Source organism: Balaenoptera borealis, assembly GCF_965194805.1.
Source record: "Balaenoptera borealis genome assembly, contig: HAP1_SCAFFOLD_1514, whole genome shotgun sequence".
Lineage (NCBI taxonomy): Eukaryota > Metazoa > Chordata > Mammalia > Artiodactyla > Balaenopteridae > Balaenoptera > Balaenoptera borealis.
This window is the reverse complement of record NW_028122714.1, coordinates 8,497-20,996: the sequence shown is the minus strand read 5'-3', so window position 1 is coordinate 20,996 and position 12,500 is coordinate 8,497. Positions and strand designations below refer to the sequence as shown.

At 46.5% G+C, this 12,500-nt stretch overlaps 1 pseudogene across 1 annotated transcript; it reads right to left on the bottom strand.

The window, feature by feature from the left end:
• Nucleotides 1-4,298: 4,298 nt before the first annotated feature.
• On the bottom strand, nucleotides 4,299-11,220 carry LOC309622097 (uncharacterized protein C2orf78 pseudogene; annotated as a pseudogene). The gene is made up of 3 exons: nucleotides 11,137-11,220; nucleotides 7,492-8,241; nucleotides 4,299-6,214 (listed from the first exon to the last, which is right to left on the bottom strand). The product of its transcript is annotated as an uncharacterized protein C2orf78 pseudogene (transcript).
• Between the last annotated feature and the right edge of the window lie 1,280 nt (nucleotides 11,221-12,500).

The following is a 12,500-nucleotide window of genomic DNA, read 5'->3' as shown; positions in this document are numbered from 1 at the left end:
TTTTCAAATGCTCTGGTTTTGTCTACATGGTTATCTCCTTGTCCTGTTTGTAAGGAATCCAACATTGTAAGACATATTGCATGTTTTTCTCTTGACGATTGTTGACCTTGAAGCGTCATGAACTAACTTGAGCTGTTGGATTCTGTGGAGAAACGTTCAAAAGGGTCTGTGAAAAAGGCACTGTGGTGAGTCGCATTATGCACCCGAGCGTAAGGAGCAAGATATCTGCCACCAGCCCAGCTTGGCCTGGATTGCCTCTGTTTTAGTTCCCCTGGTTAGTGCTTTTCTCCCTAACCACTCTTGTGACTGTGATAATGTGAGTAAGGGCGGAGTTGCTAATGATCTATGTGTGAGGTAAGCTGGTTTGAGGGAGGCAATCTATGGACCTAGTCATTTTCCTTGGTGGTAAGCTTTCAGGGGTGCAGAGATGGATCTTCCTGGGGCCTTTTCTGGTCCCAGGAAGATATCGCATAGATGGGACCTCCCAAGACACACATTGAATCTTTAGGCCTGTTTTTCCTATTATGAGGTACGAGTTTCTTCACTGATGGGGATGATGCTTATCTGAGAAGAAATTGTGAAAGGTGGTGTAGTGTAGAGGTGTGGCTTAAGCTTTTAAGTTTTCCTCCAGGTTTTTCCCCTAAGCTTCCTACTTCGGACGGCCTACTTACATGATACTAGTAGGTGATGTCCGGCTAACAGCTTCCTAAATATACCTGCAAGCCAGATCAGTGTCTCTTTTCTCTGTATTCCCATGGAAATCAAGAGTCCCGCCGAATTTTCCATCGAAACAGTTGATTTGTGTTGTCTCTAGGAATTCTAAAGGGCGTACCGTTGCTTCCTAACCGGTGTCATTTGGGAGATCCGCCTCTGTACGTTCAAATGATTAATTTTGAGACTTTGCTCATGTGTGCAGTAAACCCTTGAATTCCCTAAGACCTTCCTTTCCTCCATCTCCTACCCCATTAAGCCCGCTTCAGTTCATCTCCTGAATTTCTTTGGAATCTGTCAGCCAGCTCTTCCTCAACTTCCTAATACTGAACTTGCCTGTCTGTTGCGATTAGGTCCTAACTAGTGTCCATATATCTTGTTTCCTTCCAATCCACTCTTCACACAAGAAACCTTCAAAGCAAGTTGGAACGTTGCTCATAAACATCGCTCACAAACATTGTTTTGAGAATAGAAAACACACTGTTGGCCTTTAAGACTCTGCGTGGTCTAGAATCCTCTCTGCTTCTCTAGCCCCATCTTGTGCCACTTTTGCCCTCACTTTCTATGCTTCAGATACACTGAATTAACCTTAGTTCTCACTCATCTGACAGAAGTCAGTTCAGATACTATTTTTCACTGTGATTCCTAGCATTAAGGAATTTGATTATCAGGTTTTGTATGAGGACTATTTCATCAGGGGTACAGAAGTTCTGGCCATCTCTGGTTTTGGATATCCCTTATTTGTTGAGACCTTTGCGTTGTTTGGTTGCCTTTTGTCTGTTTTCCAGATGGGAAAACAGGAACAAGGGAAGTATAGGTTATTACTAGGTGGGGTTGAACAAGTGGAGCAGCAAACTGCAAAGCAGAAAGAAGAGGGACGTACTATAGAGGGATATGACTTCCATTCTCAAGGCGCCTGCATCCTGTGCAGGGAGACAGCCTAACATAAAATGTGCCTAACAACAAATATATTGACTTCTTACTAAAAATCTCCAGTTCATAGAACCGAGGGGTTTGTACCTTCTCCTTTAAAAGTGATAGTCCTGGGACTTCCCCGGTGGTCCCGTGGTGAAGACTCTGCGCTTCCAATGCAGCAGGCGTGGGTTCAATCCCTGGTTGGGGAGCTAAGATCCCACATGCTGCGCAGCCAAAGAAATTTTTTTCGAACGTTATACTCCTGTATTGTTGGCTTTAGTGGTTTAGATTTTGTTGTACTGTTAAGAAGATTTCAGTTTATTTACCGGGAACAAACAACACATAATGTAAAAATAGTTTCCCAGAAACGATTTCCATCATTCTCTTCCTCCCTTTCTCCCGCAGACTGGTGTTTCACCTTGACAAGTTCTCTGTCATTCCATAGGAAAGCTGTCTGGCTTGGAGGTTGCAATCCCAGGGAATTTTTCATCAGCGGGGAAGTCTCCATCACTACAGAGGAATCAAGGGAGAAGTCAGTCCCTGGTAAGTGAGATGCTCCCCCTAAACACCAACACAGCAGTCGTGTACCTTTCAAGGGGTTCAGGGGCAAGATGGGCAAGGCATTTCTACTAACTCTTCTTAAGGATCACGGACAGTGCCCTATGCTACGAGGTAAGCGGTGACTGCTGTAGTTCTTACTGGTGATCCTTTCCTGTCACTGATTCTCGGCTTTCTTTGTATTTCATAGGACTGTTGTCAGTCCAATACAAAATGAGTCTTATTTTTAAAAACCTGAAATGTTTTACAGAGCCTAGCATTCTCATATAGGGTCCTTTCCATTCTCCCCACTTTCCCGAGAGGCCAAGAACACTTCACACCATGAACTAGGAGAGGGGGTAGAGCCCTTTGTGATGAAATACATCAACAAAGACAGAGCCTTAGCCTGCTTGCTCTCTGGACAGGATCTCGGACCACAAGGTCTTCAATCCTGGTATAAATGAAGGAAGTGAGGACAGTTCAACTGGCACTCTCATAACAAGAGTTCGGAAACACCTTCCGAAGAGACTATAGCAGTAGATGAGGGAAGGGAGTGCTACAGTGTGGCAGTACAGGGGGAACGATCGGCTACAGCAGTGAAAAGTGTGGTACCGATTGGTGTGCTCTCGGGGTTCTTGTACATGTAGCATAGATGACCTCTACGGTGGCCCTCCCACCTTCCCACCTGCATTAGGTGTTCTTTTTTTTTGTAATTTATGTTTATGTATTTATTTACTGTTTGAACTTATTTATTCTACGTATTTATGTTTTTGGCTGCACTGGGTCTCTCATTGCTGTGCACGGGCTTTCTCTAGTTGGCGGCTAGCGGGGGCTACTCTCGGTTGCGGTGTGCGGGCATCTCATCGCGGTGGCTTCTCTTGTTGCGGAGCATGGGCTGTAGGCACGTGGGCTTCGGTAGTTGAGGCTCACGGGCTCTAGAATGCAGGCTCCGTCGTCGTGGCACATGCGCTTAGTTGCTGCACGGCATGTGGGATCTTCGCAGACCAGGGCTCGAACCCGTGTCCCCTGCATTGGCAGGCGCCACCAGGGAAGCCCTAGGTGTTCTCATATAGAGTCTAAAAACAGAGAGCACTGAGAGAAGGTAGTGGTTATTAAAGGCTCAGGATCTAAATTCTACCTGTCTCTACACCCCTTCCCAGCTGTCGATTTGACCCCATTTTTGAATGCTGACCTCATTGTTCAACTTTTCTCTGCCGTCTGTATACTCACCTTGAAAACTTGTTTCTGTGATGCGTTGAGCAGACACAGGGTGGCAGACTGCAGAGGTGGAAGCTGGTGGTCGGATATTTGTGGGCTGAATCTCCTTCAGTCCCATTCCCATTTCTGGTTGCCCAGAGGCCCTACTTCCTGTGTGTGACGCCGAGCCGTAGGATTGCGGGCAGGAGCCAAGTTCTCCATACAGTAAAGACCCCAGTGTGCCTTGGTTACAGTAATATACCTGGCTTCCTTCCTGGCAGGGAAGTGACAGGCGGCTATGCCCCTGCTTTGTTCGTGGGCCTCCTGATCCAGCAGTTCCCTTGGCTCTGCCCCTGTCGTCAGCTGCCCCTAGGATAACTCTGAGCCCTAGCCACTTCTCTGGTAGATTTCCCTATTCCCCCACTACAGTCACACCTGAATAAGGCAACTCAGACCTTTCAGAGATGTGTCCTGAACCTCTTGTTTTCTGAAATACCTATCTGGTGGTTGTGAGACTTAAGGCCAGCGTCCCCGAGAGACTTTTTCTATTTCTCCTAGTAAACCTAGACTCATCTTCTGTCACCTTCAACTCTACTCCAATTGTGTTCTTTCAACCCAGACCTCTGACCCTGCTTTTTACTTCTGCCATTTCATCCTCGCTCCTGCTTCCTTTCCTAAATCCATACGTCTCTTTTGGCCTTCCTAGCCCTGGGCCAAGTTCCTTCCTCTTTGCTCAGTTTTTACCCCTTTCCTTCATTCTCCCATCCAACTTTCAGTCCTTCCTTTCTCACGCCCCAGTTAGCAGCATCTGAAAATTCGAAAGGTTTGTTACTCGTCTATTAATTGTATTCCATTTACTTATTCAGTTCTATACCTGTCTTACCTGTGTATGGAAGAACAGCTGGTAGCCAAGGTGGCACCAAGAATCCTAGCAGCTCTCACTTGACGTATCCGTAGTAGTCGGCAATTTCCATTTCGTTTTCCCTCTCGGTGAAAAATTGCAGCTTGCCCGAAGAGGTGTATCTGGCAGCATTCTCCCGTTGTTGTTGAGCCCGCCTCTTCATGGCCTCTCGCTCTGGCCTCTGCTCTTGTTCGATGGGCTTTGACATGACTGGCTCAGGCACGTTGGGTTCCCTCCATGGAACTCGTTGCTTGCTGAAGTCTTGGAGTAGAAAGTGGGTTTGGAGCTTGGGTGGGGACTGGCGCTTATTCACAGCAGGGGGAACAGGCTCCCGCTGGAGAGGAGCGCCAGATGAAGTTTTGGAGGGTGCAGGCCTAGGAGCAGCAGACTGAGGGACACGAGGCTGGGTATGGTTGGGCCAAGCCGGTTGGGTTGGGTTGGTCACAGTTGGCTGAGCTGGTTTGGCGGGGCCTGGCAAAGAGGCAGGAGCTGGCTGGGATGAATTGGCTGCAGCAGGTTGAGCTGAGTCAGTAGAACCAGGCTGGGCACGGTAAGCCCCAGCAGGCCGATGTGAGGCCAGAGACTGTGGCCTCCGAGGAGCGGGTCGAGCTTGAGGCTTGTCCCAGGCAGAAAAAGGCAGAGGTATCAACTTGACCTTCCCAGGAGGAGGCCGCTCATACTGGGCTGGAGACGGACACTCTGTTTCAGCACTGCTGTCTGGTTTCTGGGCTTGGACTTGCGTTTTCTCAGGACCCTTCCCCTCACGTGGGGTATGCCGCCATGGCTGGATAGCTGGGGGTGGCTGGGGGTCTTTGGGGTTGCTTGACTTTCCCAAGAGCCGACAGGAAGAGCGCCCAGTTTTCGTCTCATTCTTCTTCCCCAGCGCATGAAGAACCTTCACAGACTCCAGCATGCGCACGCCAAGGGAGGTTCGAGGCTTTTGAAAGCTCTGTTGGAGAAGCTCAGTTTGGTGTTCCTTTCGCTTCGTGTGGGGGATTGCTGGCTTCTCTTCTGCCTTGACTTTGTTCCCTGACTGCTTGTTCTCCTCAGCCTTGTTTCTCCCTCTGGTCCTTTTGGTCTTTTCCTGCCCGTGGCTCTTAGTTTTGCTGATCTTTCTGGATGCAGCTTTCTGAGGTTTGCCTTGAGAGTGCTTGGCCGTGTTCACAGGAGCCCTGTCACTGACTGCAGCGTGGCATATAACCACTTCTCCCCCTAACAGGCACTCTGGATTCTTTGGCTGGATTTTGGCCTTGGGAGCGCCACTGATAGGCTCAGAGGCTTTCTGTTTGTTCTTCCTGGGTTGATCAGAGGGAACCTTTATGACACTTGGCTTTTCCTGCACCTGATTCACCTTAATGGCTCTGGTGTCTTTAGCTTTGATCACGTTGGGACCTTGGGATTGATCAAGATCTTTCAAAGGATTAAAGAGCTGGGGAAGGTGAATATCCTCCGCCAGTGTAGTAATGTCTGCAAGACCACTGCTAGGTTCAATCCCATTTTCAAGTGTCCCTAGGTCCTGACGACTCCGGCTGTTCTCTCCCAGATCAGCATTTTCAGAACCAGGCTGCTCCTCTTGGCTGAGGGGATCGGTGCAGGCCAGCGGCTGGTGAATATCAGGGATTCCTAAAGGGAGTAGTGGAGGATCTTGGTTCTCTGTTGGGATCTGGTAGGCATCCAGAGGCTTTGAAAGCTTGGTTTTGATATCATCCACGTGCTTACTCTCTATTTGTCCCTGGCTTGGAGCTGGAGGCAGGGCCAGGAGACGCCTGGCACTCTGGACTGGAGCTGTCACTGAAATGTCCCCAAGTTCAGATGGTGGGTTACTCTCAAGTATGTGGCTGTTTCTGCTACTGCAGGACTTGGGGAGTTCTTGACTTTGTGTCACACAAAACGTCTGGCTTGGAGGTTGCAATCCCAGGGAATTTTTCATCACCAGGGGGGAGGTCTCCATCCCTACAAAGGGATCAAGGGAGAAGTCAGTCCCTGGTAAGTGAGATGCTCCCCCTAAACACCAACACAGCAGTCATGTACCTTTCAAGGGGTTCAGGGGCAAGATGGGCAAGGCATTTCTACTAACTCTTCTTAAGGATCACGGACAGTGCCCTATGCTACGAGGTAAGCGGTGACTGTTGTAATTCTTACTGGTGAGCCTTTCCTGTCACTGATTCTCGGCTCGCTTTGTATTTCATAGGACTGTTATAAGTCCAATACAAAATGAGTCTTATTTTTAAAAACCTGAAATGTTTTACAAAGCCTAGCATTCTCATATAGGGTCCTTTCCATTCTCCCCACTTTCCCGAGAGGCCAAGAACACGTCACACCATGAACTAGGAGAGGGGGTAGAGCCCTTGCTGATGAAACACATCAACAAAGACAGAGTCTTAGCCTGCTTGCTCTCTGGACAGGATCTCGGACCACAAGGTCTTCAATCCTGGTATAAATGAAGGAAGTGAGGACAGTTCAACTGGCACTCACATAACAAGAGTTCTGAAACACCTTCCGAAGAGACTATAGCAGTAGATGAGGGAAGGGAGTGCTACAGTGTGGCAGTACAGGGGGAACGATCGGCTACAGCAGTGAAAAGTGTGGTACCGATTGGTGTGCTCTCGGCGTTCTTGTACATGTAGCATAGATGACCTCTACAGTGGCCCTCCCACCTTCCCACCTGCATTAGGTGTTCTTTTTTTTGTAATTTATGTTTATGTATTTATTTACTGTTTGAACTTATTTATTCTACGTATTTATGTTTTTGGCTGCACTGGGTCTCTCATTGCTGTGCACGGGCTTTCTCTAGTTGGCGGCTAGCGGGGGCTACTCTCGGTTGCGGTGTGCGGGCTTCTCATCGCGGTGGCTTCTCTTGTTGCGGAGCATGGGCTGTAGGCACGTGGGCTTCGGTAGTTGAGGCTCACGGGCTCTAGAATGCAGGCTCCGTCGTTGTGGCACATGCGCTTAGTTGCTGCACGGCATGTGGGATCTTCGCAGACCAGGGCTCGAACCCGTGTCCCCCGCATTGCATTGGCAGGCGGATTCTTAACCACGGCGCCACCAGGGAAGCCCTAGGTGTTCTCATATAGAGTCTAAAAACAGAGGGCACTGAGCGAAGGTAGTGGTTATTAAAGGCTCAGGATCTAAATTCTACCTGCCTCTACACCCCTTCCCAGCTGTCGATTTGACCCCATTTTTGAATGCCGACCTCATTCTTCAACTTTCTCTGCCGTTTGTGTACTCACCTTGAAAACTTGTTTCTGTGATGCGTTGAGCAGACACAGGGTGGCAGATTGCAGAGGTGGAAGCTGGTGGTCGGATATTTGTGGGCTGAATCTCCTTCAGTCCCATTCCCATTTCTGGTTGCACAGAGGCCCTACTTCCTGTGTATGACACAGAGCCATAGGATTGCGGGCAGGAGCCAAGTTCTCCATACAGTAAAGACCCCAGTGTGCCTTGGTTATAGTAATATACCTGGCTTCCTTCCTGGTAGGTAAGTGACAGGTGGCTCTGCCCCTGATTTGGAATCTGACATGGTGTTCCCTGAGCAAGGCTGGCAGAAAGCGATGGATGTAGAGGGACCATGTTATTGGCGTCTGAAGTTTTATCATACTGGGCTGCCAGAAACATGGAGGAAGCAGCTGTATGCCGGTCAGTGAGTGCCAGAGTAAAGTCTCCGAGTGAAGAAGAATTCTTTTCAGTGCTTGCTGTGATGTCCCACTCAAGAACACCTGGATAGGAAGCAGCTGAAGTGGAGATCTGGCTGTGGTCCGTAACTCCAGGTAACATAGTCGTGCTAGAATGTTGGTAAAGGTAGGCACTACCCATGAGTGTCTGGAAAGGGGTACCAGTAGCCGATGCCGAACTGACGGCAGGGGCAGAGACTCTGGAGAAGTTGCAGACACTTCGTGTTAGGGAAGTTGCATTGCTCACCACAGGAGGAGAATGCTGCAGAGAATCTAGAGTTCCAAGTAGAGATGGATGTTGGAAATTTTCTGTAAGAACAAGAGGGTCATGAAAAACTCAGGGAGGTTGAGAAATTCTCACTACGTTTGAGGAACGGCATCATCTGAAGGTTCTTGCTATCAGGACACCTCTACTATCACTACTTCCTGAGAAACCCAAAATCAGACAGTTGATGATGGCTGTAAGGACTGAGCAGTTTTCCACTCTTCTCTATTAACTGCCTGTGCTCCCATCTTGGGCACAGACGGGCAGAAGAGCCAAGTGGTGTGGTTCAGAGATTGTTCTCTAGGCTGGAAGCAACCTTCTCCCTGCCCTGTCTTTCCCTTCAGCCTGCACTCGTATTGACTTCTATGCTATTTCCTAGACTGGAAGCATTTTAGAACTAGGAGGCCCTTAGAGAACTTCGATGTTCTCAGTCTCATTTCGTGAGTAAGGAAACTGAGGCTCAGAGAGGTCGGGTTGACTTGTTCAAGTTCTCTCATTATGTTAGTATCATTACCAGGTTTCAGAACCTAAGTATCCTGACTTCCTTGCCAGGACTCCACTCTGAGCATGATACTGCCAGAAAGCAGGAGAAATAGAACTTATAATATAGGCATTTTTTTTGTCCATTAGAAAACAGTACGGCTATTACCATTGTCGTCTTCAGTGTCTCCCTTTGCTTGTGCAGTTCCCACGCTATTACCTAGAGGTGACGTACAGCTCAGTCCAACTGGTGAATTGAAAGAGTCATTTTTGCCCTCTTCAAGCCCGGTTTCTCATCCTACCTCAAAATGATTACCCGAAAGTGGATTTCTTAAGTGCTTTTGGAAAGGGAAAAGTTATCTGATTACTTCAGATTCCTCACCTGTAAAGTGGTTATAACACCACCACCAATAATAATAGCAGTAATAATTAATAGATGAATAAGCTGATCTGTTGCGTATGATTTATATGGAGGAAGATACAATAAGTTCTAGAAAGACAAAGAAAAATCATGACAAGCATATTACGTTAACGAAAAAGAAATCCATAGATATTAATGAAAACTGGGGTATGTGGCAAGTATCGAAGCCTAATGAATTTACTAACAAATGGCATTCTGTACCATCCATGCAATATTATGAAAGTGAATTTTGCCCACTCTATTTTAGTGAATACTATTAACCAGAAGACACGATGGAGGTGATAGAGGTGAATGAATTCCTAGCCAATGCATACAGACAGAGAAGGTATGTCAGTAAAAAATGCATAACAAGCAACAGAATGCAATAAATGTGCATGTATAGGTAGCCACAACACATATAGACAAGTATTTCAATGAAAACCGGTACGAAGCAGACAGCAAAATAATAAGTGTAAAAGAGTTTCATTATTGTGCTCCTTCATATTTTTACCCAGCAAGTAAGAGGTATTAAGCCTAGGAGAAATATATATTTCAATGAATATAGCTTATATAATAAGCAGAAAGGAAGCTTAAAATGTATCAGGAAGGTTTTTGGATTTATCCTAGAACTTAGATTAGAATCATCTTCAGCATCCAAGAAGATGGCATCCCAAAACCTCAAAAAACCATCATGCCTAGAATCCAATTAAAAAAGATTTTCAAATGTAAGAAAATCCACAGGACTCCACAATATGGTTTTCGATAAACGTGGATGTTTGTTTGTTTTGTTTCTTTGGCCGCGCCGCGTGGCCCTGGCCGTGAAAGCACCGAGTCCTAAGCACTGGACCGCCAGGGAATTCCCTAAGTGGGGGGAATTAGAGATGTGGGGCTTGACTTTTTCTTCTTCTTCTTCTTCTTCGGTAGCTAAGCTCTACAAGCGAACGATGGCTGTTGATCAATGTGCTCTCTGTGTTAGGAAGGAAATAACTGTAAAAATGAAAAGCAGCCTTGCCTTAGAACCTACATATCACACCAAGGAAAATAGTCCTTCTGATTCAATTTAGAAGATATCACTTAAAATGTTGAATTGGTGAAATGTCTACCTAGTTTAAAAATTAGAAAGAATAAAACACTGAAAAGCAGCCCCCTAGATAACCACTGTGGTTGCTTGTTTATAGGAGGCATCATTTCTAAAACGTATTTCTAAAATGTTTATATTCAAAACTGTCAAGTGGCCAACTGTATTCAGAGAGGCAATAAAAGAAAGAAAACGGAGTATGACTTTTCTGATAAGCTGCCTTTCCCGGTGATCCCCTGTTCTGGCCTTACTTTCCTTCTTAGTCTGTTAATGTAAGGGTTTGCTACCATCAACTTGGTTTTGCCCTGCTCTGAGCAGGTTTCCCTCTGTGCTGTTTCTGCTTTAATTGAAAATCTTTGGTTCCCATCAGCATTCCATTGCAAACTCCGTTTTTCTTGAGAGCTCCTCTATGCTTTCCCTCTTCATTCTTACATTTTCTCCCATCTCTTGGTGCCTGTTGGCCTGTGCTAATGAAAACCGTCCTAAACTTCCTTACGCTCGACTCTGTGCCTCCCTGTAGAGCCCAGTACTCTCCATCCTCTCTCCCTATTCTCTCTTTTCAACTAGTCGAAATCCTAGTGGAGGGAGACCATTAGAGATGAAACATCTTGGTATATATTGCTAGTTTTCTATGTCCCCTGGCTTTTCTGTGTTTCTGTTGAAACACTCTTGAGAAGTGTCTGATTTCGTTTTCTACATGGGTACCCTTTAAGGCTCAATACTGGAAAAGAAGGGGATCAGAGTGATCAACCCAATGTGGTATCCTAACGTAACAGTTAAGGAAAGCAACAGGCTTTGTGAGACAGCCAGTGATTTGTCCAAAGTCACACAGATAGTAAACGTCAAAGTCAAAAGTGAAATTAGGTCTCCAGACTTGTAGTTCAATACTTTCCCTCATTATTCCATGCTATTTTGAATCTCCTACTCAATTTAGGGGCAAAAGAAATCGAACGCAAAACTTTCCAAAGTTTCTTTTCTTACCTGACATGGTCAGAGAAGAGGAAGCATCCACTGCAGGTACAAGGGATGAGGAGACAACACTAGAGGATGTCTGAGTGGCTGCAGCTGAACGGCGCACGTGTCCAGTACAGAGGTCACTGGTTACTGGTCCAAACAGCTCCACGGAAACCCCAAGGCTCTACCAAGTGGTAGTAGGTTTGGGAGGAGAGTGATGTCACAAAGCAGGCAGTTGAAAGGTATGAGAGAGCCAATAGGGAGGTCCGATCCCCAACAGGAAGGCGGGCTTGGGTGAAGAGAGTGTAGGAGAGCTAAAACAACACCTGAGTTTCTGAGCTTTGGGGAGGAGGAAATCCTAGAAGACAGATTTACCTCCCCCAGGCTCTTCCATTAGGGAAATCATTGCAACATTTCTTACAGACGTTCATTAATACACTGAACTAAGAGTTACTTATATTCTACAGAGTATTCTATTTTATGTATCATATACTTAGAGCTATATAGATCTTATTTAATTAATAATCCTTAGGAAGGAAAGAGCCATCTAGTTTGAACTATTACAGTTGTTCTGAAATCAGATGTGTCTAATGAGTGAACTGATAGCAGCTTTTAAGGAGCCAAAGTAGGGATTAAGAAGCTCTCTTTGTAACTTGGTTCAAGAGTAGGGTGAAGTTTCTTGAGTGTACCTTGTGGAGAATGTTGTGGTCCAAGGCTCTTCTCTTTTAGTTTCTTCTCCTTGACTCCTACCTTCCTTGGGCTGGGCTAGGCTGGGGGCCAGGTTGGACTTGCGACTTAACATTTCTCTTCCGCTTTCTCTTTTTTTTTTTTCTTCCATTATGGGCATTGCTTCGAGGACAAGCCTTGATCTTGCATTGGACGTTACTTCCTGTCACCTTCCAGCAGCAGGAGTCTTCTTTTCAGTGCTTGATGCTTCACGAAATAGACTCTGCCCGTTGGCAGCAAATACCAGAGAGCTAGGAGACAGAGCTGGTTGCAGACCTTTCCTCTTCCAGCCTTTGGTTGCAATTGTTTGGCCCATAATTTGCTAGCTCTAGTTCCTTGGGCCACACAGGTATCCTGCCATCTCCAGCTCTTGTTATATGTGAGAGACATTCTGAACACTGTCCCTTTTTCTTTGCACAGAAGTATATACAGTGTGGCAGTTACTGTAATCTCCTCCGCCTTGCAAACAGCCACTCTAGAATCTTGGACCTCTAGGACTCTCTGTCTTGCATGCTTGGGGGCAAGGCCAAGCAAAATGAAGAGGAGAATAATTAGAGAAAGAGGAGGACGTTGGTGGAGAATTGGGAGCAGGTAAGGTGAAAGGGCACAGGAGAAAAGAGATGCATGTAGACTTTTTGGTTTCTGTGGGAAACAGGTTGACACAC